We start from the raw sequence: 27,359 nt of genomic DNA on the forward strand, positions 1-27,359 counted from the left end.
AGTTGTGTCGTCTATCGTCCTGCGTGACTCGTGGGATATGACCTAGTTTGTACCGCCTTCCGGAGGTGTAGAAAAATAATGTATAGGAGCTTGGGATGCCTCCGATGAGATGTAATCCTCTTTTCACCGTAATAGTACCTTGTTTGATCTTGTACTAAACCTTGTATGGTGTGTATGACGATGGAATAAAGAAGCAGTTTCTGTATCTACCATGTCATACGGATGATCATCTTGCATTCCGAGTTATTTCTTACATTCTGTATCCTGTGTCGGAATCTTATCATTCTGACTAAATCATTGTCTTCTTTACCTAGGATGGTCAACACGCGCAATAACCCTGCTCCTCAAGAGCAGGCCGAAGGCAGTGAAGTCAGGAATGCAAATCTGCCTCATCCTCCTTCCCTAGCCGAGGTTATGATGGAAGCCGAAAGAAACAAGCGGGAGACCAACCGTTTGTTGGAGCGTATTGAACAGAACACAGCACACCATCAGAGGACTAACGTGGTGTCACTCAGTGATTTCATCAAGTTACATCCACCCACGTTCCACCACTCCGTCGAGCCTCTCGACGCTGATGACTGGCTTCGCAGTATTTCTCACAAACTGCGCTTCCCGCTAGTAGCCGAGGCTGACAAGGTCACCTTTGCTGCATATCATCTTGAAGGCCCCGCCAGTCTCTAGTGGGAGAATTATGGAGCTATGCGCCCAGTGGGCCATGTCACTACTTGGGCTGAATTCAGCGAGGCTTTCCGTGAACATCACATTCCGGAGTGTCTCATGGACCGTAAACGTGAGGAATTTTGCAGTTTCACTCAGGGCCGACTCTCTGTGGATGCTTACAGCAGGGAGTTCGGTAACCTCGCACGATATGCCACTGAGGAAGTTTCTACTGATGCCAAGAAGCAAGCAAGGTTCCGTAAGGGGCTTAGTCCTGAGCTTCGCCGCGACCTCCGTCTGCATGAGTGCACATCTTTTCAGAAGCTTGTTAACAAGGCCATCAGTGCTGAGACTGGTCAGACTGATTATGACGCAACACGCAAGCATGGCCGTGACGTGGGTTCCTCATCCGGTGCTGGTCCTCAGAAGCGCCGCGTGTGGGTGCCCAACACTGCCCTGCCACCCAGGTTCACGCCGAGGCCATCCTTCCAGGCGCCTCGCCCCGTTCAACAGTCTGCACCAGCCAAGCCCTCTGGTGGTCCAACCAACAGTGCTCCTCCACGTACCAGCTCCGTGACTTGCTTCAAGTGTGGGGAATCTGGCCACTATATGCGCGAGTGCCCCCAGGCCAACCCCAACCAACCTGCTAAAGCTGTTGGTCGTGGCAAGCCGACAGGTAAAGTGTTCCACACCAAGCCGGCCACCGCTACACGTGGCCATGTCAACTGTATCTCTGCCGAAGAAGCCCAAGAGGATCCCAACGTCGTTCTCGGTACGCTCCTTGTTAATTGCCACCCGGCATCTGTTCTTTTCGATACAGGAGCATCTCATTCATTTATATCCGAGAACTATGCTTGTTTGCATAACACCGCATTCTGTGACATGCCATCCACTATGGAAATTTCTACTCCCGGTTCTAGATGGCAAACCTCCAGGGTAAGTTATGGAAATGAAATCCAAGTCGACAGACTTGTTTTCCTTTCATCTTTGATAGCTCTCAAATCTTCAGATATTAATATCAGCTTGGGTATGGACTGGATGTCAGCTCATCATGCCAAAATTGATTGCTTCTCTAGGACTGTTCAACTCACCCATCCCTCGGGGAAGATAGTCAATGTCTTGACCCGAATAGCCAAGCGACAGTTATATTCTCTTAACGCCAGCCCTTTGCCAGACCTTGAGGACGTTCCGGTAGTCCGTGACTTCCCGGATGTCTTCCCAGAGGAATTGCCAGGTGTTCCACCTGACAGGGATGTTGAGTTCGTAATAGACCTTATTCCAGGAACCGTCCCGATTGCTAGAAGACCTTATAAGATGGCACCACTAGAACTAGCCGAGCTTAAGAAACAACTCGATGAGTCCTTGAAAAAGGGTTTCATCCGACCTAGTTCATCTCCGTGGGCTTGCCCCGTCCTCTTCGTCAAGAAGAAGGATGGTACGGACCGGATGGTTGTAGATTATCGACCTGTCAATTTGGTCACAATCAAGAACAAATATCCGCTCCCCAGGATCAACGACCTGTATGATCAGCTCGCTGGATCCTCAGTCTTCTCCAAAATGGGTTTGAGATTGGGCTACCATCAAATCAAAATCAGGAACGGGGACATTCCTAAAACGGCCTTTGTCACTCGTTATGGTCAATACGAGTACACCGTCATGTCCTTCGGTTTAACCAACGCTCCAGCCACCTTTTCTCGGTTAATGAACTCAATCTTCATGGAGTATTTGGATAAATTCGTCGTGGTTTACCTCGATGATATACTCATCTACTCCAAGAGCGAGGAAGAACATGCCGAACATCTAAGGCTAGTGTTGAAGAAACTTCGAGAGCATCGCCTTTATGCCAAATTTTCTAAATGTGAATTCTGGTTGTCAGAAGTGACCTATCTGGGTCATGTAATATCTGGTAAAGGTATTGCTGTTAATCCTGAGCGAGTTCAAGCCGTCCTTAATTGGACTCCACCTGAATCGGTCAAGCAAGTTCGAAGTTTTCTGGGCTTAGCGAGCTATTGCCGTCGCTTTGTCGAAAATTTCTCCAAAGTTGCAAAACCTCTAACCGAACTCCTCAAGAAAGATAAAAAGTTCGAGTGGACTCCACAATGCGAGCACAGCTTTCATGAACTGAAAAGACGCCTGACATCTGCTCCCGTATTGGTACCGCCAGACTTCTCTAAGGACTTTGTTATCTACTGCGACGCCTCGCGACAAGGACTAGGTTGCATTCTCATGCAAGATCGACACGTAATTGCTTACGCTTCACGGCAATTGCACCCACATGAGGAGAATTATCCTACTCATGATCTAGAGCTTGCAGCCGTAGTCTATGCACTTAAAACCTGGCGACATTACCTTCTTGGTAATCGTTGTGAAATATTCACTGATCACCAAAGTCTGAAGTACATCTTCACCCAACCGGATTTGAATCTCAGGCAAAGACGTTGGGTCGAGTTGATCGCAGATTTCGACATAGGAATAACTTACACCCCAGGGAAAGCCAACGTCATGGCTGATGCGCTAAGTCGTAAATCTTATTGTAACAACCTGATGTTACAACAAAGTCAACCGCTTCTCCATGAGGAATTTCGGAAGCTTAACCTTCACATTGTTCCTCAAGGATTTCTTTCCACCTTGGTGGCGAAACCTACTCTTACGGATCAAATTATTGCTGCCCAAAAGTGAGATAAGGGAATATCTAAAATCAAGGAAAACATTGCTAGCAGAGGTGCTAGTTGTTTCTCTAGCAATGATCATGGTGTTGTGTACTTTGAGAACCGTTTAGTGGTTCCCAAGAACCAGCATCTACGGCAGTTGATCCTTAAGGAGGCTCATGAATCTCCTCTCACCATTCATCCCGGTAGTACCAAGATGTATCAGGACCTACGCCAGAGGTTCTGGTGGACTAGGATGAAGAGAGAAATTGCTCAGTATATTACTAATTGCGACGTCTGCCGTCGTGTAAAAGCAAAGCATCAACGGCCTGCTGGCACCCTTCAACCCTTAGCTATTCCTGAATGGAAATGGGATAAAATTGGTATGGATTTCATTACCGGTTTTCCCAGGACCAAGAGAGGGAATAATGCTATCTTCGTCGTTGTCGATTGTCTCTCCAAAGTGGCCCATTTCTTACCTGTTCGTGAGAGTATAACTGCTAGTCAATTGGCAGATTTATACATCTCCCGAATAGTGTCTCTCCATGGTGTTCCTCTGGAAATTAACTCGGATCGAGGAAGTCTTTTCACCTCTCGATTTTGGGAAAGTTTCCAAAATGCTATGGGAACCCGCCTTTCCTTTAGCACCGCCTTTCACCCTCAATCGAGTGGTCAAGTAGAACGCGTCAACCAAATTCTAGAAGACATGCTTCGAGCCTCTGTTATCTCATTCGGAATGGATTGGGAGAAGTGCCTTCCATTTGCCGAATTCGCTTACAACAACAGCTATCAATCTAGCTCGGGTAAAGCCCCTTTTGAAGTTCTCTATGGACGACGGTGTCGAACACCCCTTAACTGGTCAGAAACCGGGGAAAGACAATTCTTTGGCCCAGATATGATTCAGGAAGCAGAAGAGCAAGTTCGCATCATTCGTGAAAAGTTGGAAACAGCCCAATCTCGTCAAAAGAGTCAATATGACCGAAAACATAAGGCTATGACTTTCGAGGTTGACGAGAAGGCTTACCTTCGGGTTACTCCTCTGAAGGGAACCCATCGTTTTGGTATCAAAGGCAAATTGGCTCCCCGTTACATTGGACCTTTTCGTATTCTCGCTAAACGAGGAGAAGTTGCCTACTAGTTGGAACTACCTCCGCATCTCTCCAGAGTCCACGATGTCTTCCACGTTTCTCAACTCAGGCGTTGCTTCTCGGATCCTATCCGTGGAGTGGACCATGAAACGCTTGATCTCCAAGATAATCTCACGTATCGAGAGTATCCCATTCGTATCCTCGATCAGGCCGAGCGTACCACTCGACGTCATAATATCAAGTTTCTCAAAGTTCAATGGTCGCACCATTCTGAGGATGAAGCAACTTGGGAAAGGGAGGATCGTCTTCGACTCGAGTATCCCGCCCTCTTTCCGGAGGAACCCAAATCTCGGGACGAGATTCTTGTGAGTGGGGGTGAGTTGTCACACCCTAGCTAGTTCATGCATTAGAGTGTTGCATCATGTTTATTCTTTCATCAGAAACCTGAAATGGGGATGACAGAACCCCCAGCCCCCTCTGAAACCAACTAGGGTTTACTAAAAACTTTTTCAATGAACCTGAAATGCCCTTCTAAAATGCCCATCATTTTTGTCCTGGTTCAGAACCCCTGCCAAAAGTGATGCACATTTTCCTAGGTCATCCTAGGGTCTTTGAATTAAATCATAGGTATTTGAATTTGGGCATTTAAAATTATATAAAATATTCAGATGCTCAAATATCTCCAAACTAAAATGTTTCATGTTGGAAATAATCCAACTATGGACCAGGAGTAGTTTGGTGATTTTAGGAGTTGCCTAAGTATTTTTAATAATTCAACAAAGATGCAGAAGTATTAAAAAATCAGAAAACAGTAAAAAATTGCAAAACCTTACCTGGCGCCCAGCACCCGGCCCACCTGCCGGCCCAGCCCAGCGCCGCTCCAGCGAGCTGCTTGCCGGCCAGGCAGGCAGGCAGGTGCCCGACGGCGACCGCAGCGCACGCCACGCAGCTGGCCGTCGCCCTGCTTCACCTCCTCGCCTCGGGGCTGGATGGATGAGCTCCACGCAGCGCCGTGAACCCGCAGGACACCTCCATTCTCCCCCAACCCCTCTCTCTCGCGCTCCCCCGCCATGGCCGACGCCATCGCCGCCACCCCCTCGCCGTAGCCACGCCCTCCGTCAACCCCACGCCGTGCCGCCGTGTCCAGGAGCTCCGCCGCCGTCCACTTCATCGAGCTAGCCGAGCCCCGAGCGCTCGCAAGGCCCGAGCCCACCGCATCGACCTCGACCGAACCGCCGTCGCCGGAGATCCCCTTCAACACCGTCGTCGCTCTGGTCCGTCCCCGGCCGCACCAAGGGCTTCGTCGAACTCCCCGTGAGCTTAGCCATCTTCCCCTCCCTTCTTTTCTTGCTCCCGAGCCGTGTAGCGACCTCCCGGAGCTCAACCGCACCCACCGCCACGGAGCTCGTCGCTGACGTGCTCCCGGTCATCCTCCGGCCACTCCACGGTGTCCATCATGCTCACCGCGTCACGTAGCACCTAACTAGCTACTCCCCGCACCTCACCGACCCCTCTTGCGTCAAGTTTGACTTCGGCCGAACTCCGGTGGCCGCCAAAGTCGTTGCCGGCGCCAACTCCGGCCACCCCGACCCCAACGGACTCCACCAACAGCTGCGGTTCGTCCTCAGCTCCTCTCTGGTGGCCTCCGCGGCTCGTTTGGTTGCCGGAATGGCAAAAACCACATCCGCCGCCGCGTCGAGCTCGCCGGCGGCTAAACGCCGGTGCAGCCGACCCTGCTTTGACCACGGGTGGGCCCTGGTTGACTCTCCTGAGTCAATGACAGGTGGGGCCCAGCCCTGTTAACTAATTAGGATTAGTTTAAATTAATTTTAGTTTAATTAATCACACTGACACGCAGGACCCACTGTCAGGTTTGACCCGGACCGTGTCCCGTTGACCTGCTGATGTCACACTGACGTCAGGCTGACGCAGTAATTGATTTTCTGGATTTAATCTAATATAGGAAATTCCAGAATATAATTTAAACTTCAAAAATTCATAACTTTTAATCTGTAACTCCAAATCAGACAAGTTATATATGAAAAATGATCACAAAAATCCAATCTATCCATCTGTACTATTTTCATGCATGATGAAACAAGTTAACTTGATGTTTAATGCAGAACAAGGTAAAACACTTTAAAGGGCCATGTATGAGTTTGAAATTTGAATCTTTGGTTCAAATTGGTTCAAATCCTTCTGGTCTTAGTTGCATTAGCCCAACACACTCATATTTCCATGTTTCATGCATGCATCATATTGTTGCACATTGTTTGGTGATGGTTGTGTATCGGTGTTCTTGCGGCAGGTTCTGCCTCCGAGGAGTACCGTGATTACCCTAACGAAGAACCGTATCAGTGCATCGAACCATCAGGCAAGCAACCAACCATTTGATCATATCGATACAATCCCATGTTCTCGCTCCTGCTCTCTTTTACTGCATTAAGACAACGCGTTCAAACTGCTGTGTGCTACGGTAGTTGAACCCACTTCCTCTACATGACCTGTCATTGCCACAGTAACTAGATGAAACCCACTAGCATGTGTAGGAGTTGTTTGAGCCATATGTATGTGTTGTTCCTACCTTGCTATGCCTGCTATGCTTAGAGTCGTGTCAGGTCTGGTTCATCTGGGTGATGGGCTAGAGTGAAATGATTATGTCGGTAATGAGAGTGGTGTGGTGAACACGATTTGGTAAAGGTATCGATGAGAGGCCATGTAGGAGTACATGGTGGGTTGTTTCATTGAAGCCGACCTTAAGCACTGAGATCTGTATGTGTGATTTAAGATACAGCTACTACCATGCATTGGGCCCTGAAATATGACCCCGCTCGACTTCTTATCCACCCTAGTTCTCTGTCCAGGAGTTGCAAGTAGTTTCTGGTGTTTGTAGCCTACTGGAGGCCGTGGACAGCGCTGACCGTAGGGGTGGGCTATGATGCGGTAGGTACGTGGCCGGGAATACCAGGCACCCATTAGGTGTCACGGAACCCTGTACACATCGTTCGGGGCCGTATGGGAAACCTTGGCCGGACTCCCTGCGGATGGAACCTGGATAGGCGATAAACCTGGATTGGAGACTTAGGTGTTTAGGTAGGTCGTGGTCTACACCCACGTCGGCTTTCGCTTGAAGTCTGCCGAGCACATATCGTGTGCAGACGCTAAGTGGTGGAAACATGTATGAAGAAGTACACCCCTGCAGGGTTATCATGATTTATTCGAATAGCCGCGTCCGCGGTAAAGGACTACTTGGTTGCCTATACAGTTCATAGACAAGTAAATGGAAACTACTAAAAGCCTCAAGATAAGCGTGAGTGCCGAGGATGGCTCTTCCGTAGGAAGACGGAGGTGGATCCTCGGTAGTGTATTGAAGTGGTGAGTAGTGGACTCATGTACGCAAAACCATTTCAAGTTGGAGTCTCGTAGGATAGCCTAGCCAAGAGTCAAGCTGGCTTGCTGCAATAACTCCACCAACCCTTCTTGATAATGTGCATGTATGTAGGATCTGATGTAAGTCTTGCTGAGTACCTTTGTACTCATGTTGCTATAATCTACATTTTTTACAGAAGACGCTGCAACCCCTTCTGATGGGTTCTTCGTAGACGTTGACATCAATGAGTAGGCTAAGGCCCAGGTGGTGATCCCGAGCTTGTGAAGGACCACGTAGTATAGCTAGGCTTCCCAAGCCTCTTTTTATTTTACTAGTTGTCTGTACTCAGACAAGCTACTTCCGCTGCTGGTTTGTATGACTGTATGACTTGAATGCTGGGTCGTGTGACCCGTACCTATGTGTATGTTATGTATGGCTCTCTGAGCCTTAAATAAAGTACTTGTGTCGTAGAGTCATGTTGTGATGCCATGTTGTATTTGCACATATCGAGCATACTGTGTGTATGTTATTGAAATGCTTGGTATGTGTGGGATCTGACTATCTAGTTGTTTATCTTTAGTAGCCTCTCTTACCGGGAAATGTCTCCTAGTGTTACCGCTGAGCCATGGTAGCTTGCTACTGCTCTGGAACACTTAGGCTGGCCGGCATGTGTCCTTCTTCGTTCCGGTGTCTGTCCCTTCGGGGAAATGTCACGCATTGAGTACCGGAGTCCTGTTAGCCCGCTACAGCCCGGTTTACCGGAGTCCTGCTAGCCCAGTGCTACAGCCCGGACCCACTTGCTGATGACCGACACGTTCGAAGCTGGGTCATGGATGCCTGTCCTTGTAAGTCTGTGCCACTTTGGGTTTATGACTAGTCATGTCAGCCCGGGCTCCTTATCATATGGATGCTAGCGACACTATCATATACGTGAGCCAAAAGGCGCAAACGGTCCCGGGCAAAGGTAAGGCTACACCCATGGGGATACCGTGCGTGAGGCCGCAAAGTGATATGATGTGTTACAGGCTAGATCGATGTGACATCGAGTCGGGGTCTTGACAGCGTCCGCCGCGGCCGCACACAAGGGGACGCCGTCGATGATGGGGTGCAGCGGAGGAAGGGAAGGTGCTTTGGCCGACGGCCGCCGCCATGGACATCGAGGGAGAGAGGGCAGAGGTCGTGGGTGGCTGGGCCACGGGCCGTGAGGTGGGTGAGAGATGAGAAGAAGAGACGCGAGCGAGGCGTTCCGCGTGGTCCGGCTGATTTGGAGGAACGCCTAGGTTCGGCATAAACAGGGAATATGCCGTTCCCTGGAACCGCTGAGTTTTGGTTCCTTTGACAATCCAAACACCAGAACGGGTCCTGGGGATGGAACCGACCCGTGCCATTCCACTTGGTGACACAAACCAAACACACCGTATATAAACCGGAGGGCTTAGTTTGTAGGACAACAACAATCATACCATAGGATAGCTTCTAGGGTTTAGCCTCTATGATCTCGTGGTAGATCAACTCTTGTAATACTCATATCAATAAGATCAATCAAGCAGGAAGTAGGGTATTACCTCCATCGAGAGGGCCGGAACCTGGGTAAACATTGTGTCCCCCGCCTCCTATTACCATTAGCCTTAGACGCATAGTTCGGGACCCCCTACTCGAGATCCGCCGGTTTTGACACCGACATTGGTGCTTTCATTGAGAGTTCCATCGTGACGTCGAAGATAGGGCTGATGGCTCGCCTTGTTATCAAGGACAATGTCATCTCTGGGGGAGCCCTGGCCCCAGGCCAAACCCTTCGGCTGGGCGGCTTTGCCATGACCGCCCGTTCGGCCGTCTGGCCGATAATGACCTCTCGGGTCATCGAAAATCGTCTCTACATCAGCTCGGAATACGCCGAGCAGATGGATCCGATGGAGTTATCATCTTTAAACGGGCTCCTAGATCGCATCGCTGCTTTGGGAGTCGCTACAGACTACGATTGGATTGGGCTTGAACCCAATCAGGGAGAAATTGAATCTCCGTCGATCACCCATCAGATAGCGGTGGTGGAGGAGCAATGCAACAACTCTTCCCCTATATTCAGGACGAAATATGTCCGGATTTCTGAGCTCACCAAGTCGGATACCTGCCTGCGGGAAGACATGCTGCGAACTCCAAACTTAGAGTCGGAATGTGGGCTAGAAAAATTGGTTGATATCCCAGAGTCCGAACTGTTAAGCTCGGAAACTCCTCAAACTCTGGGTCACAAGACCGGATCAGGGTTCGGAATTAACTGCACCCACCCACCCAGACTCATGAGATCTTTCACACATCAGACAACATTCCCAAGAGACGGTACATCACTTTTGGGCCAGATTCGTCCTTGTCAAGTACAAGGTTAAGGACTATTGTGATGAAGATGCAATCTATTTATTCTACAAAAATTGCATGGACAAGGGGCTCCTTAACGCCATAAATCGCCGTCACGTGTCAAGCTTCGATGACTTGGCGACCATAGTATAGAAGTACTCCGCGATGGAAAGCACCTGGAAAACTCAGGCAGCCTTTTGGGATCCACTGGCTCTCACTAAACCCCTTGTCCGAACAAAAAGGGTGTACCCTCGTAGGTCGCCCGATCCAATCACAAAGAAACTGAAGCCCACTACAGGGCGCAGAACAGTTCTGGAGGGATGGCTCGATAGCCCATGGAAAATACACACCACACCGGATACCGTACCAACACACAGCCTTAGAGCATGTTGGATACTTCGGCATGTGGCCAAGAGCGGCGAGGATCTCCTCATAAAAAACACCACAGAGCAACATCCCACAGAACTCAGTACTACAGTGCTGACAGTCTTTGAGACTTTTGCCTTAAATAATAGGCGCAAGAGAGCACTCCACGACCTTGCCGGAGTCTGCCAAGTTACAACAGCAAATCCCTGGAATGACACGGCCATAACTTTCAGTGCCAGTGATGAACCGCAATTCAGAACAGTCCGGGCACCAGCCGCTTTGGTCTTCAGTCCAATCGTAGACGGGTTTCGGCTTACCAAAGTGCCCATGGACGGCGGTAGCGGACTAAACCTCACTTATGAGGAAACACTCAACAAAATGGAAATAGATAGGAGCCACATTGTGCGAAGCGGCACAACCTTCTGAGGAATTATTCCCAGCCGGGAGGCATGATGTGCGGGAAAAATCACACTCGATGTGGTATTCGGCATGCCGGAGAATTATCGGTCTGAAGAGATAACCTTCTAGGTGGCCCCTTTCAATAGTGGATATCACGCCATGTTAGGGCGGGATGCATTCGCGAGCTTCCAAGCCATACCTCACTACGGGTACATGAAGCTCAAGATGCCTGGGCCCAACAGAATTATCACTCTTGCCAGTGATCCGGACATAGCACTCCACGCCGAAAATAAGACAACCGCATTGGCCCTCGAAGCATTGTCCGAAGCCCTCACGGTCGAAGAATTAACTGCATTATGCTCCACAATGGACAGGGATGACGTGATACTCGATAAGCGATCCAAGTCCACCTCCTTCAAACCAGCAGACGAAATAGTCAAATTCCAAGTCCATTTAGTCAAATTCCAAGTCCACCCAATGGACTCCACGAAGACAACATCCATCGGGGCACAGCTAGACCCCATGATCGAAGCTGCACTACGGACGTTCCTACGCGAGAACTGGGATATCTTCGCCTGGCACCCTTCCAATATGCCGGGGATCCCACGCAGGTTCGCCGAACACAACCTCAACATTCTGAAGGGATATAAGCCGGTCAAGCAAACACTATGACGCTTTTCAGAACCCAAACGACAAGCTATGGGAGAGGAGCTAGCCAAGTTACTCGAAGCTGGATTCATCAGAGAAATAAAACACCCGGATTGGCTAGCAAACCTGGTGATGGTATCAAAGAAGGACAAATCATGGCGCCTATGTGTGGATTTCAAAGACCTCAACAAGGCTTGCCCTAAGGATCCCTTCCCTCTCCCGCGCATCGATCATCGATTCCACCGCAGGAAACGACTCATTGTGTTTCCTCGACACATACTCCGGATACCATCAAATCAAGATGGCGGAGTCCGATCAAGCCGCAATGGCATTTATCACCCCATACAGGCCTTTCTACTTCAACACTATGCCTTTCAGGCTCAAAAACGCTAGTGCCACCTACCAACGCATGATTCAAACATGCCTAGAGAAACAAATCGGTAAAATAGTTGAAGCATACGTCGACGACGTAGTCATCAAGACCAGACGTGCCGAGTCTTTAATTGACGATCTAAGGCTCACGTTCGATAACCTCCGAACATATGACATTAAGCTCAATCTGGAAAAATGTGTTTTCGGCGTTCCCGCTGGAAAGTTGCTGGGCTTCATCGTTTCCAATAGAGGAATTGAAGCAAACCCAGCTAAAATCCAAGCCTTGTCACAGTTGGCTACCCCAACAGATCTTAAACAAATCGGGAAACTAACTGGATGTGTGGCAGCTTTAAGCCGCTTTATCTCCCGATTGGAAGAAAAGGCATTGCCACTCTATCGCCTTCTTCGACGAACCGAATACTTTGAGTGGACGGACGCGACGACGGCCGGACTGGAGGAGATAAAGGCTCTTTTAGCAAGCAACCCAATCCTGGCCACGCCGAACATTGGCGAACCCATGTTGTTATACATATCCGCAACACACTAGGTTGTGAGCGCGGTGCTTCTCGTCGAACGAGAGGAGGACGGACACAAATTCCCGGTTCAGAAGCCGGTATACTACATATCTACTGCCCTCACACCATGCAAATCCCGGTACCCACATTATCAAAAAATAGCATATGCAGTCTTCATGGCATCCCGGAAACTATGACACTACTTTCAAGAGTGCTCAATCACGGTTGCCTCCGAAGTACCACTCAATGACATAATAAACAACCGCGATGCCACGGGCCGGATTGCCAAGTGGGCCATCGAGCTCCTCCCATTCGACATAACATATAAACCACGGCAAGCCATTAAATCCCATGTACTGGCAGACTTCGTCGCCGAATGGACCAAGGCCGAACTCCCTAAAGAGTACGACACATACTCTAATTGGGTCATGCACTTTGACGGCTCTAAAATGCTGGCAGGTTTGGGGGCAGGCGTCGTCCTCACGTCCCCCACTGGAGATACAGTTCAATACGTACTCCAAATATTATACACAGACTCCAACAACGTAGCCGAATACGAGGCTCTGTTACATAGTCTTCGGATGGCCGTCTCCATGGGAATTCAATGCCTAGAGGTGCGTGGGATTCAAACCTCATAATATCTCAAATAAATGGAGACTTTGACGCCAAGGATCCAAAAATGGTGGCATATCGCAATGGCGTCCTCAAGATGTCAGCTCCGTTCGAGGGGATCGAATTTCGTCATGTGGTTCGAGAAAACAATCAAGCGGCGGATGTCCTAGCCCGCATCGGCGCTAAGAGCGACCCCGTCCCACCCAATATCTTTCTGGAAAGGCTTTTCAAGCCATTTGTGGTGTGGCAAGGGGAGACTAGCAACATGAGTCCGGATCCGACCACAATCCCAGAATCCGAACACACTGACATAATCGGGGGCTCTGCCACCGAAATAACACCTTTGGCCCATCTCATCATGGCTGTTATCGCCCCATGGACTGAACCCTTCTTAGCCTACCTTAACAGGCAAGAACTCCCCAAGGATCAAAACGAGGCACGTTGCATTGTGCGGCGCTCTAAAGCCTACAAAGTCCATGAGGGAGAGCTTTATAAGAAAAGCGCTACCGGAGTACTTCAAAGATGTATCTCCGAGGAGGAAGGGCGGCAGCTCTTGGCTGAAATTCATGCTGGGCTCAGCGGTCACCACGCTGCAGCTCGAGCCCTTGTAAGCAAGGCCTTCCGTATAGGCTTCTACTGGCCGACGGCCCGAGCAGATGCACATGACCTCGTCCAACATTGCGTCGGATGCCAGCTCTTCGCCAACCAAAGCCATATGCCACAGACCGGTCTACAAACAATCCCCATAACTTGGCCTTTTGCGGTCTGGGGGCTTGATATGGTCGGACCCCTCAAAGGAGGAAGCCATAAGAAAAAAAATACTTGTTGGTCATGGTGGATAAATTCACCAAATGGATAGAGGCCAAGCCAGTTAAAACGGCTGAATCCGGACCTGTGATAGACTTCATATCAGGTGTCGTGCACCGTTATGGTGTCCCCCACAGCATCATCACCGACAACGGCTCCAATTTCACAGCCGACGAGGTAAAAACTTGGTGCAGCAACATGGGCATTAAGCTCGATTATGCCTCCGTCTATCACCCTCAAACAAATGGTCAAGTCGAACGAGCCAATGGTCTTATTATGAGCGACATTAAACCTATACTAGTGCGGTCCTTAAAAGAATCAGACACGCACTGGGTTGAGGAGCTCGACTCCGTACTCTGGGGGCTGCGGACCACGCCAAATCGCACTACCGGACACACACCCTTCTTCATGGTGTACGGCGCAGAGGCTGGGTTGCCCTGCGACATTATTCATGACTCACCTCGAGTGTGCATGTACGAAGAGAGAGAGGCTGAGCTTGATCGGCAGGACCGTTTAGATGCCCTGGAAGAGGAGTGCGACATCGCAAAAGCCTATTCCACATTCTATCAACAACAGGCTCGCAGGTACCAAAGCAGAGAAGTACAGGCCAAAACTTATAATATTGGCGAACTCGTTCTACGTCTACCGGAGAAGAAAAAGGACAAACTCAAGCCCTAGTGGGAGGGTCCCTTCATTATTGACAAATTTCTAACCGGAGAAGCGTACTGTCTACGTGACGCATCAGATAATCGCCTCGAACCGAACCCATGGAACGCGGCCAGACTCCGAAGATTCTATGCCTAGCGTCGAACTCTTTGTTCGTCTCCTTCCCTCTGTTCCTTTTTATTTACTTTTTCGCTCTCTTTGCTTTTTCTTGTAGCTCTAAAGTTTTAGTGTGGCTAGACTACACACTTGTGACGCACTAATCTTGAAGTATGTGCACGCATTATACCTGGGGGCTTCTTACACAGAAGCTTAATATAATTATCTTTAGGGCTTCAGGCCCACTACATATGCGTCCTTTCTCCATATGTACCTTTTCTTCGCCATTATATGCATCGATATGACTTAAGTTTTGTCCAAGATGGGTTGCCTGGCTCCTGTGCTTATGCCCTACGTTCCCATTAGTTCGGCTAGGGCATAAAGGGAGCACCTCTGCGATTGTTACTACCGGGTACTCCAGATGTGTACCTCAGACTGGGTGAAGCTGAAAGCTAGCGTTCTTAAGGGAATATTCGGTTGGCGGACTAAAGATGTTTTTAACCTATCACAATATGAACCCCCAGATGTTACATATACTGCGCTTCGCAGTTCGGACATGCACGTTAATGCATGCGTACCCAGGGAAAGGAACCCCTAATGAAACTATTCTCTCTGGAAGATGTTTCTGACTATCCATGTAACATAACATAGCTAGTTGGGTACTTGTCTGTTCAAGCAAATTATGACCCCTATGCCTGGTTTCCACGCGTACCCCGGTTTATATAATCGAGCGGGTATTCGGAAACACTCCGGACTGTCGTGTCCGGAGGCTGAAGCAAAAAGGTCCGCCATGACAAATGATTTACAATCTAGCTAGGGACAAACATGTCCATTGAAGTACATAGTCACTTAGACTCAAATGCTTCTTCTTCTATGCCATCCAACAGTTTGTCTAACCTACAATCCTATTGGGAATACTTTGCGGCTAATCCTACCTGGTCATATACCAGACTAACGGGAATTTCTTTCCCATCTGACCCTACAGGTCCGACCCGGGCCATATGATTTGGATCGAGCTTGGTATATCGTGTTTTCACCATGGCCCAAGCTTCCCTCGCACCTTCTCGGCAGGCAGATATTTTCCATAGTCGGAAGCGCCGCCGCGCTCCCTTGAATAGTTGTACAAGCTCTACCATACTTCCTGGTAGGGAGGCAGATGGCCACAAGCCTTTGGCAACACTCCGCATAACCTGCCGAACTTGCTCGTGCAATTGCGATAGCTCTTGTAGCAGATCGCCGGAGGATCTAGGCATCTACAAACATAACTCTGTTAGTTCCTATCTTTGCCGAACTATATAAATGTTCATTTGAGCACATACAAAAAATGCCGCATTGAAGCCTCCTATTTTCCTTCACGGAGTCAGCCAGCTGGGCCCAAACATCTTTCAATTCTACGCCCAGCTGGGTATTGACGTCTTGGAGTTTGTTTTTCTCCTTTAAGGCCCGTGTAAGTACATGCTCGCCAGCGGCCGCTTGCCTTTGCGCTCCTTGCTCACCCTCTTGTGGGATTCCCAGATTCTTTTCCGAATTATCTGAAGATTTTTGTCATCAGATATTATTAACGTCACTGGTCTATACATATACTATTGTTTTTTTCTCAATTCGGGAACACATACCAGTTGATGCCTCTTCGGATCTTGATAGCTTGGCCATAGCGGCCGTTAGCTGGGTTCGACACTCTTCCAGCTCTTGAGACAACAGGTTGTTCTTCTCTTAGAGCACCTATTAATACAATGATCCTTAAATCAGTTCTACCAACTGTTTCAAGTCTCAGGGGCTACTGATATATATATAATTATCATATTTTCATACTTACCCATATATCTTTCAAATACTGGTCTGTGGCTCTAGCAAGCCCATCCTGAGCAGCTCGGATATATGTGTCACTCGAGTTGAAGGCATTAAAAGCATCTTCTGAAAACCCAGGGTCATGTAGTGCGGCCCGCCAGTGCCGATGATTCATGGCGCTCTCAACTTCAGAATTTGTAACGGACATTTTGTTCGAATCCTCCGTATGAGGGCAGTCCGGTGTTACCTCCGGGTTGGCCTCCGTCCTCGAGACTGGATCTGGAATCTAGCTAGCAGAGGCACGGTTGGCAGGATCCCCGGACATAGTCCGGCGGATGTTCTTTCTGCTAAAACACAATGGACTGTGTCATACTTTAAGATGACAACCATGGAGCATGTTTTAGATCATACCTCCTTGATGATGGCTCGACCATGTTTTGGTTTGCCTTTCTTTTTGAAGGCCCTCCCGGCACGGGCGCCCCTTGTTGATGGGTCGCCTCGGGTTTGGCATGGTGCACCGATCGTCTCCCCTTTAGAGCATAAGAATTGTGTGGTGGGTGAGACGGAAGGGGTAAATCCTTTTCAGAAGATAAAGTCTCCTGTTTACTTACATGCGATGCAGGGAGGAGGCCGGGATAGTCAGCAGTGATGGCGACTCCTGTGCCGTCATAACTCGCCTAGTAAAACACCCCTTCCATGAGCTCCACGAATATATCCGGATCCTCTTCGAATCCGGGGTCAAGGGCCCGGTTGTGGTCCTCTGGCTGTGGAGCCGGGCTATGGAACTCCCTGGTTATTTTCCGCCATTCCTGTTATAAATAGGTGGAGTAAATATTTATTAGAAAAGACTTAGGGAATGAATGGAGTACATTAATGGATGGCAGCTCACCCAACTGGGAGGGTTGTACATAGAAAATCCATCCCGTGGCTTAATGCGGTAAACTTCTCCTTTTCCCCCATATATAAATCGAACAGTATTTTCACCAGAGCGGCGGCGGAGTTCGGATCCTTCTGACCGCAGCGGGTTGCATCGTCTTCTCCATTGAAGTGCCACATGGGACACCTTGGTATTGGAGTGGCTGGACCCCCGCATTATGGATATCGCCATAACCTCGACTATTGATAGTCCGGACTGAGCAAGCGTTCTTATCTTGCTCATCAATTGAAAGACCTCCTTTCTATGTCCCTCTTTGAGGCTCCAGGGACGCCAGTTGAGGCGCTTCTTCAGCGGAGCATTTATATACTCAGGGAGACTCATTCGGATTGGGTCGGGAAGGGAGACGTCCTCAATATAAAACCACTCAGAAGGCCATTCTTTAAATGCCTTCTTTTGTGTGCTAGATAAGTATCCGGTCCCAGCGATGCGCCATATCTCGGCTCCGCCCACTTGGAATATTGATCCCCCATGATTACGGGGGACGAGGCAAAACAACTTCTTCCATAGCTCAAAATGGGCTTCGCAACCCAGAAATAGCTCACAAAGAGCGACGTAACCTGCGATGTGCAGGATGGAGGCAGGTTTGAAGTTGTGCAGCTGGAGTCCATAGAACTCTAGAAGCCCACGGAAGAACAGATGAATTGGAAATTCAATGCCCCTCAATAAATAGGAGACGAGGCATACTCGCTCCCCCCTAGATGGGTTGGGAAAGTTCTCTGCCTGCTCCCCACCATTGAAGGAAGCCAATCCGGCTCGGACGGGGACTAGATATGCGGGAGGTAGAAACCCTTGGGTCTGCAACTTCACTAATTAGCCGTGGGATACGATACACTTCTACCAATCGCCCAGCTCGGTGCGGTGAGGGCGAGAGGAAGAGCTGTGAGCATCGGCCATGTTGGAGTGGTTTTTTCGGGCGTGCTTTGATAATTCCTCGCTTGGGGAAGATGGTGTGATTTGGATATGAAGATCCCTGTCTCTTTAATAGACGATTTATTTACATGGTTAGGGTGGCAAGTGTAAAAATGCCCCGACTTCTCGCATTCACTCGACACGTGGAGGCTAAGGTTATTAAGGTACAAAAGGCAATGAGTGTAACATTAAATGAGAAGCCGAACACTGCTCTTTACAATAGGTACTTTGAAGAGTTCAGAGAAGGAACCCGCCTTGCAATGCCGAAGACAATCTGCGTGCCAGACTCATCATCATTGAAGCCTGGTTCAGGGGCTACTGAGGGAGTCCTGCATTAGGGGATACTCGGACAGCCGGACTATATGCATATGCTAGACTGTTGGGCTATGAAGATACAAGATAGAAGACTTCGTCCCATGTCCGTATGGGACTCTCCTTTGCGTGGAGGGAAAGCTTGGCGATTCGGATATGAAGATTCCTTTCTCTGTAACTGACTCTGTGTAACCCTAGCCCCCTCCGGTGTCTATATAAACTGAAGGGTTTAGTTCGTAGGACAACAACAATCATAACATAGGCTAGCTTCTAGGGTTTAGCCTCTACGATCTCGTGGTAGATCAACTATTGTAATACTCATATCATCAAGATCAATCAAGCAGGACGTAGGGTATTACCTCCATCGAGAGGGCCGGAACCTGGGTAAACATTGTGTCCCCCGCCTCCTGTTACCATTAGCCTTAGACGCACAGTTTAGGACCCCCTACCCGAGATTTGCCGGTTTTGACACTGACACTCGCGGCGGAAGGAGCTAGTGTGGGTGGCGATGACGAGGAGGACGGCATCCACAATGCAGATAGCTCGGATGGGAGTGACGAAGAAGGCGCGTCTAGTTAGGCCCGCGTTCTCTTTTGCTTTGACTTGCATGACGAAAACTTGAACGCATTCTTGTGAGAGCATTTTGAGAAGGGGGTGACCCTTACGATGTATGAGATTGTAAAAATGTTTTCGAAAAGGCTCCCGGAGCGGGGCTCCACAGGACTGCGGGCTGTTGAGCGGGGCAGTTGTTTATGACTTATCTTAGGTTCCATGGGTCTCGAACGAGGCCCAGTGTCGTGGCCGCGCTCCTTCTCCTAAGACGAGACCGCTACAGGCTTGCGAGGCTTTACGCCTCTCAAGGGGCCTGCCGGCCTACTATAGAGTGCCTCGTGAGGATCCAATTGCCAGACCGTGGAAAGGTGGGTGCGCGGGGCGGCCGCACCCTCGAGCCCCCGTGGGGCGCAATCGACGTCAGCACGTACACCGTACCCAGCCCCCGCTCGCGAGGCGCTTGAGGGTAGGGTAGCAGTCACGAGCTCCAGAAAGAACGCAAGAACTAAAGGCAAGAGAGCGACACAAAATGAGCAAACTCCCCCCATTTTTATAAATGCAAGAAAAACAAACTGCTTCAAAAAGCCAGCAAGCAAGTACAGAAAGGAGGCAAAAAGCATACGGCCATGTCCGGCGCCTAGCTAGTCTTCAGTCTTTGATCTTTAGTCTTCTCACCAGCACGGAGCTATATGCTTCCAATGGCTGGGCATAGTCATTGGGTACAGTGTCGACGGCCAGTGCAGAGCATGGTGCTTCCACTAGGACGTGGGTGGGAGCCCCAGTGAGGCCCCAGGGCGGCACTCAGGAGACTCCGGGGCGTGTACAGGCCCACTCATTATTACGTGAGAGTGTCACGAGCAGAGACCTTCACAGGCCGGAGCCTTGCTTCATGTCGCCCGACGAGGACCCGCTAAAAGCACAAGTGCTCCCTGGGTGATTTTGGTAATTAATGTCAACATATCTCTTGTTGGACTAACTTTTTTATCTATATATTTCAGATAAGTTCAACAGTGGAGTGGCATGGACAAGAGGATGTGGAACCCCTTCAAGATGCTAAGGACAAAGGATTGGCTCAAGCTCAAAGCTCAGGACTCTACATTTTCTATTTCAGTGATCCAAGTTCACATTGAGTCTATAGGAAAGCCAATACTATTAAAAGGGGATGAGGTGTTGCTTAATGGCTTGCTTTCTCAAAGTGCTTAGTGATATGCTCCAAAGCCCTTAGCCACTTTCTCATATCCACATATGTCCCAAACCAAAAGTCAAACTCGGCCCCACCGATTTGATCCATCCGGCGCGGCCACCGAGTTCATTTGACATAGCCACTGCCAGAAACCCTAATCACTCCGGTCTCACCAATGGGATCTCAGTCTCACCGATGGGATCTTGGTCTCACCGAGATGAGCTTGCAAACTCTTTGTTGTCTATCGCAATATTTTAGGTCCCACCGAGAAGATGTAATCGGTCACACCGATTTTGCCTGACCAACTCTCTGTTTCACTTATTACCAAATCGGTCCCACCAAGTTGTGTAATCGGTCAAACCAAGATGAGGTTTTACCCTAACCCTTGCACATCGGTCCCACCGAGTTGATCATATCGGGCCCACCGAAATTGCCTAACGGTCACATTATGTACTAAATCGGTCCGACCGAGTTTTTTGATTCGGTCCCACCGAGTTTGGTATATTGTGTGTACCGGTTAGATTTTGTGTGGAGGCTATATATATACCCCTCCACCCTCTCCTCATTCATGAGGGAAGCCATCAGAACGTGCCTACACTTCCACTATCCATTTTCTGAGAGAGAGCCACCTACTCATGTGTTGAAGATATTCCATTCTACCATATGAATCTTGATCTCTAGCCTTCCCCAAGTTGCCTTCCACTAAATCATCTTTCCACCAAATCCAATCCTATGAGAGTGAGTTGAGTGTTGGGGAGACTATCATTTGAAGCACAAGAGCAAGGAGTTCATCATCAACACACCATCTATTACCTTTTGGAAAGTGGTGTTTCCTAGATTGGTTAGGTGTCACTTGGGATCCTCCGACAAGATTGTGGAGTTGAACCAAGGAGTTCGTAAGGGCAAGGAGATCGCCTACTTTGTGAAGATCTACCCTAGTGAGGCAAGTCCTTCGTGGGAAATGGCCATGGTGGGATAGACAAGGTTGGTTCTTCGTGGACCCTTCGTGGGTGGACCCCTCCGTGGACTCACGCAGCCGTTACCCTTCGTGGGTTGAAGTCTCCATCAATGTGGATGTACGATAGCACCACCTATCGGAACCACGCCAAAAACATCCGTGTCTCCAATTGCGTTTGCACACTCCAATCCCATCCCTTTACTATCTTACAAGTTGCATGCTTTACTTTCCACTGCTCATATACTCTTTGCATGCTTGCTTGATATGTATTGTGATTGGTTAAACTTGTGCTTAAACTCCACCTAAACTCGAAAAACTTAAAAACTGCCAACTTTGTGTGTTGAGGGTCTATTCACCCCCTAGACCCCTCTTCTCGATCCTTTCAATTGGCATCAGAGCTTTGGTCTCCGTTGCTTTGGTTTAAACACCATTGGAGGAAGATGGACGAGTCTACTTTGGGGAGTCTTAGACATAGAGTGCCTATACTTGATGGAGAGTACTTTCATGAGTGGAAAAAAATGAGATGCTTGTGATTTTCAATTAATATCATTTGAATAAGTACATTACTAGTCCTTGTGCACCTCATGTTGATCCTATGCACCCCACCCTTGATGAGTCAATTCACATGATTTGCAATCTTAGAACTGTTAATCTTATCACTAGAGGTTTGCCTAGAAACTTGATTGGTTGCTTGCCTACTCTCAAGTGTGCCTACTGTATATGGAAATTTCTTGAGGAACGATTTCCAAATTATTCCTTGCAAAATCTAGATGAAATTCTCCATAAGTCTATTTCCTTGAGTAAGATAAATTCCAATGATCCTAAGTTTGGTGATTGTCTATTTGAGCTTACAAATCTTATGCGTGCCAAAGGAGATGTTGGAATCATTAGCGATATTATTTTCGAAGCTATTAGAATTCATAAAGATGATTATTGTCAAAATCATTTGTCTAATGAATCACCTTCTCTAGGAATTGATCCACCACATGATGATGTTGAACATGTGATATTATGTTGAGGATGATGATAGTGACTATGATCTTGATGATGCAATGAGACACTTTGGTCTTATGGCAAATCTTCGGGGATACATGGCAGAATGAAAGGAATGGGTCCTTGATAGTGGATGTACCGATCACATGACCAGATATAAAGATATGTTTGGTGAGCTTGCTGAAAACAACGCCCCTCGAAAGTATGTCACTTTTGGTGATAACTCAAAGGGTAAGGTGGTTGGCCTCGGTAAGGTGGCCATCTCACATGATAGCTCCATACAAAATGTCATGCTAGTTGAATCTCTTGGCTATAATTTACTTTCGGTATCTAGACTTGCTGATTTTGGTTTCAATGTCCTATTTACCAAAATAGATTGCCAAGTGTTTCGTAGAGATAAATAAAATGGTCTTTACCGGTATACGCAAAGGTGATCTATACATTGTTGATTTCACTAAAAAGGCTCAACCTAGAACTTGCTTGATTGCTAAATCTTCTAAAGGTTGGTTGTGGCATAGACGGTTAGGTCATGTGGGCATGCAAAACCTTGGTAAAATTATTAAAGGTGATCATATCCTTGGTATTAAATATGTCATATTTGATAAGGATAGACTTTGTAGTGCTTGCCAAGAAGGAAAACAGGTTGGAGGAGGCCATCCCATGAAGAACATCATGACCACAAGGAGACCGCTCGAGCTACTTCACATGGATCTCTTCGGTCCCAATGCTTACAAAAGTCTCCATGGAAACTCATTTGGTCTTGTTATAGTTGATGATTTTTCAAGATTTACGTGGGTGTTCTTTCTCGATGATAAATTGCAGGTCCAAAAGATCTTCAAAAACTTTGCTAGGAAGGCCCAAAATCAATTTGAAGTGAAGATCAAGAAGGTTCGCAGCGACAACAGAACGGAGTTCAAGAACACAAATGTGGACACCTTTCTTCACGAAGAAGGGATTTCACATGAGTTCTCGGCTATGTACACACCTCAACAAAATGGAGTTGTTGAGAGGAAGAACTGGACGCTCATCGAAATGGCGAGAACAATGCTTGATGAGTACAAGACGCTAAAGTACTTTTGGGAGGAAGTGGTTGAGACAGCTTGTCATGCGATAAATCGCTTGTACCTTCACAAGCTACTCGGCAAGACGACATACGAGTTCCTCACCGGTAACAAACCCCAAGTTGGATACTTTCGAGTATTCGGCTCAAAGGGCTACATTCTTGATAAGCATCGTCGTTCTAAATTTGCTCCTAAATCTCATGAAGGTTTCGTACTTGGTTATGGCTCAAACTCTCACACTTACCATGTTTACAACAATTTCACCGGAAGGTTGAAGAGACGGTAGATGTGAAGTTTGATGAATCTAATGGCTCGCAAGTAGAGCAATTGCCAATTGATGTAGGTGATAAAGATCCTTCGGAAGCAATCCAAGACTTGTCTATTGGCAAGGTTCGTCCAACGGAGGTGAAGGATAGTACCTCATTCGTCCAAGTGGAAGCTTCTACCTCACGACAAGAGTTGAAATGGAAGCATCCACAAGTGGGACACACCAAGATGAAGAAAACGAGGAAGTACACCAAGATGAACTGCATCAACCTCCTTATCCACCACGACGAGAGAACGACAACGTCAACAACGATGAAGGACAAGAAGAAGAACAATATGATGAAGAAGATGTTCCACCCCGATCAAAGCAAAAGCTCTCACGAGTTCAAGCAAGAGTTGCTAGAGACCATACCGTCGAGCAAATATACAATGATATCCAAACTGGGAGAATCACTCGCTCTAAATCTCGTTTGGTTAACTTCTGTGAACATTATTCATTCATCTCTAGCAGTGAACCTATGAAGGTTTAAGAAGCATTGGAAGATCCGGGTTGGATAAACGCCATGCACGAAGAACTACACAACTTTGAGAGAAGCCAAGTGTGGACATTGGTCTGGAAGCCCGACAACAACCACAACATCATCGATACCAAATGGGTGTTTCGCAACAAGCAAGATGAAGATGGACAAGTGGTTCACAACAAAGCATGTCTCGTCGCCCAAGGCTACACTAAGGATGGCAATGGGTCGGGTTTGGATCGGGTTGAACAATATCAAATCCATATCCATATCCATGAAGACAGTCTTTGCCCGCCCACGAAAAAATCCATGGGTGAAAAATTGTGTCCATATCCAAATCCAATGGATATCCATATCCACTGGATATCCATTGGGTCCTCTCGAGACATATAAATAAGACTTAACACAATATTAACATAAACTCTTCCATTCTTCACCTCGTGGCAGGCTAGGCTTCACTTATGGTAAATCAACATCTAGTACAACCTAAGATCATTTAGTAATTTTCTAACAGATGAGAATGACGAGTCATTTAAGGAGGTAAAAATAAGGGAAGGGGTGTTGATGTTACGGAGGGGATTGACTATCAACTTATAAAAGTTACGATGGGGATGGTGTAATTTCTTATGCATGTTTTAGATAAAAAAAAGTGTAAAATTGCAGTGGGACATTTGAACGTGGGGCAGGGATAGCAGATTTTTCCCATTAAGTTATACTATCGGGTCGGGTTTGGGTATATCCATGGGTACAAGATTATATCCATGCCCTACCCACGAACAATCGGGTCGGGTTTGGGTGCCGCCCGTGGACACAAAAGTATATCCAAACCCTATCCATTCAGGTCGGATATCCATGGATAAAATTGCCATCCTTAGGCTACACTCAAGTCGAAGGTATGGACTATGGTGAGACATATGCCCCCGTTGCTAGACTTGAGTCCATTCGCATCTTACTTGCCTATGCTAATCACCAGGATATCACTTTATACCAAATGGACATTAAAAGTGCTTTTATAAATGGTGAAATTGAGGAGGAAGTTTATGTTAAGCAACCTCCCGGCTTTGTTAATCCTAAGAAACCTAATCATGTTGCAAACTACACAAAGCTCTTTATGGTCTTAAACAAGCTCCTAGAGCGTGGTATAAATGCTTGACCAAGTTCCTTATTGAAAAAGGCTTTGAAATTGGAAAAATTGATTCTACTCTTTTCACTAAGAGGGTTAATGGAGAATTATTTGTGTGCCAAATTTATGTTGATGATATTATATTTGGATCAACTAACCCTCTTTTAGTGAGAAGTTTGGGAAGCTAATGTCGGAGAAGTTTGAGATGTCTATGATGAGTGAACTCAAGTTCTTTCTTAGTTTGCAAATCAAGCAAACTAAGGAAGGTACCTTTGTCTCTCAAACGAAGTATACCAAGGACTTGTTCAAGAAGTTCAATATGCAAGAATGCAAAGGTATGAGTACACCCATGCCTACTAGTGGACATCTTGACTTGACCAAAGATGGTGAACCCGTTGATCAAAAGGTTTATCGCTCTATGATTGGTTCATTATTATATCTATATGCATCTCGTCCCGATATTATGCTAAGTGTGTGCATGTGTGCACGATATCAAGCGGCCCCTAAAGAGTATCATCTTAAGGCCGTGAAGAGGACAGTGAGATACTTAATTCATACATCAAACTTTGGCATTTGGTATCCAAAGAGGGCCTCTTTTAATCTTGTTGGCTACTCCGATTCGGACTATGTCGGAGACAAGGTTGATAGAAAGTCCACTTTGGGTACTTGTGAATTTCTTGGTAGATCTCTTGTATCTTGGTCCTCCAAGAAACAAAACTCGGTATCCTTATCCACAGCCGAAGCGGAATACATTGCCGCTCGATCATGTTGTGCTCAATTACTTTGGATGACCCAAACTCTTAAAGACTATGGGATATATGTGAAATGTGCGCCTTCGCTTTGTGACAATGAAAGTGCTATTAAGATTTCTCACAATCCCGTACAACATTCTCAAACTAAGCACATTGAAGTTCGTCATCATGTTGCTAAGGGTGACATTAACCTTAAGCATGTTCGCACCAAAAAGCAATTGGCCGATATTTTCACTAAACCACTTGATGAGAAAGTGTTTTGCAGGTTGAGAGGTGAACTGAGCATCATTGATGCTTCAAACTTTGAGTAGGAACTCCATTTGGACACATGCAAGACATGAGCCTATGACTATTCCTTGATATTCCTCTTATGATGAAAATCATATATCTTGGATTCATTTGGACCCTTGCATGTTATCTAACCCTTGTAGGTACTTGGATGGATCTAAATCTATGAGATTGCAACTCACTCACATCTTGAGTAATCTCTACATCACAAAGTCTCTACTTTATGGTGGTTGAAGACAAGGAAGCATGAAACCCTTCAAATATATCCTTTGACAAATTTCTATATCAACTTACATGATTGTCATTTTGGATACACAAGTGCCTTTCCTTGATATGTTAACTCATGTAGGAAGATGAACTTCATTTACAAGTGGTGCTCCAAGTGAACTATAACAACATTGAGCATCCCACACAAGTTCAACTACATGATCAAGTTCAACACCACCACCCAAGGTATGTTATTCCATCTTAGATAAGCTTTATCCCAAGACATGGGTCAAAGAAACTCAACAAGATGAGAATACTTCAAGATGCTTAAACGAAAAATGGCAACCCCATTTTGAGCTTAAATGATGAGTATGACCTATGATCAAGTGTCCTCACTTGACTCCTAAGTTAATATACTCTAACATAGCTGACTTTGTCGCCGACCTATTCTAGATGAAGTTCTCTAGTGTTTCCTCTTGTTATTGCATTTTGTCTCATGCATATTTGTTCCCCTTTCAAAAAAAACTTCATCTAGACTTTTTCTCTTTTATTACTGCTCTGCATTCTCTGCATCCAATTCCTTGCAAATCCTTTAGTTTAATTCATTGCAAATCCTTGTGAGATTTTTCTCACTTAGTGAGCTGAGGTGACTAGTGCTTTCTCTCTGTGATGAACTCGGACAAACCGATTTGCCTCTTTCGGTCAAACCGAAACTTTTCGGTGCCACCGAATGAATCAACTCAGTATAGCCGATTTCAATGCTGTGAAATCACTCTGTCACTTGCATTCTGCACTTTTTGTTCCAGCTCCACTCGATGATTCTTATCCTCTATCAGCATCATATTCTATGTGCTGCTTTGCTCTGTGAATCCAGGATCAAACCTATTTTGACTCACACTCCAGAAGATCCTTCTTGGA

Source organism: Triticum aestivum, chromosome 5B, assembly GCF_018294505.1.
Source record: "Triticum aestivum cultivar Chinese Spring chromosome 5B, IWGSC CS RefSeq v2.1, whole genome shotgun sequence".
NCBI lineage: Eukaryota > Viridiplantae > Streptophyta > Magnoliopsida > Poales > Poaceae > Triticum > Triticum aestivum.